Here is a 1,663-nt window from a genome sequence, read left to right on the forward strand (position 1 = left end):
CCCTCCCCCCTTCCCTTTACGAGAAGCCTCCTGACTTAAACAGAAACCCCTTTTGCTTCGGCAAGGATGCATTTCTCCACCCCAATCCACATTAGCATAACGACCCTCCTTGATGGTATCAGCCAGCTCTTGGTGCCAACATACTAATATAAGCTGTATCTACCACCCCCACACCTGGTGCTGTCCCCCATTTTCAGGGCAGCCCTGGGCCCTGTGCCACTCTGAGCACAGCCGAGCAGATTTCTTTCTTTCCTTTTTGTCTTTATATTTATATTTGCTGATTAGGAAAGTCTATGAATTGACTGGTAACGGGATCGCAACCCTCGGTGTCATGCCCATACCGCACTCAGCCAGTGAGCGGACCGGTCTCTATATGGGATCCGAACCTTCTGCAGTGCGCTGCTGCGCTCCCAAGCACCACACTCTACCGAGTGCGCCACCGGGCCGGCCCAGATTTCTTTCTTTAATAAAGCTTGAACGGTACCCGGCATCTCGGCTCATTTTCTTTCACAAAACACCTGTGGTGAATGAATAATTCTGTGAATCACCCAGTTAACCAGTTGACAAATTGTCAAATGTTGGTTTGTTTCCATTTTCCAAGACAATAATACACATTTTGCATAAGTATATGCATACATAATATATTAGTGTGTATATAGATAGGTAAATATATAGAGAGAGATATATATATAATATTACATATATCATTATCTCTCTCTCTATATATATATATCATATCCATTGCCTCCTTCCTACTCCCCAACTCAAAACATTTCATATTGTATACCTATATCAAAACATCGTAGTGTACTTCGTAAATATATACAATTATGATTTGTCAAACAAAAATAACAGTAAAAATTTTTAAAGTGGTTTCACGACATGCTTTTTGTGATTCACATAAGGCACTCTTTAATCTCTATGTAGGATTTAGATACTAATAGTAACTCAATCAAAATTTCTACCAAAGGGCCGGCCCGGTGGCGCACTGCTACAGTGCGCCGCTTGGGAGCGCGGCGGCATTCCCGCCGAGGGTTCGGATCCCACATACAGACCGACCGCTCACTGGCTGAGCAAGGTGTGGGAGCAACGCCAAGGGTTGAGATCCCGTTGCCGGTCCCAGTCCGGTATGGGCGCGACACTGAGGGTTGCGATCCGTTGCCGGTCATGAAAAAAGGCAAAAAGGAAAAAAAAAAAAAATTTCTACCAAAGCAAGTAAAATTCTTTTCTTTTCCAAGACTATTCTCATTTTTTAAGCTCTTTCATTATTGACTATTTCTACTATCTGGTAATTCTCTTACAGATTTGTACATATGAAGCTCTGAACGAATCCATGCCTCACTGTTATTTTATTTATATACTTGTTTTATATTTCTTAATTCCATCAGCACATCAATGGCTCCAGGTAGCTAATCACTAGTGGTATACTCCTTCTCTAAAACTTAGATGTCAGATTATGAATTTAGCTTGTGGATGAACACTTAACTTAAAATTTTCAATAGGTAAGATTTCATTTTTTATTTATAATTGAAGGAGTGCTAAAGGTGTTTACCAATAATTTTCCACACACCAAAAATCCACGAAACAATAAATAAAATAGATGCTTTAAAATAATTGTGTATGGCTCTTTCTTTAATAGTGAAATGAAGGAAAATCAGACAGT

This window comes from Galeopterus variegatus, unplaced genomic scaffold (assembly GCF_000696425.1).
Source record: "Galeopterus variegatus unplaced genomic scaffold, G_variegatus-3.0.2 Scaffold4244, whole genome shotgun sequence".
NCBI classification, from domain to species: Eukaryota; Metazoa; Chordata; class Mammalia; order Dermoptera; family Cynocephalidae; genus Galeopterus; species Galeopterus variegatus.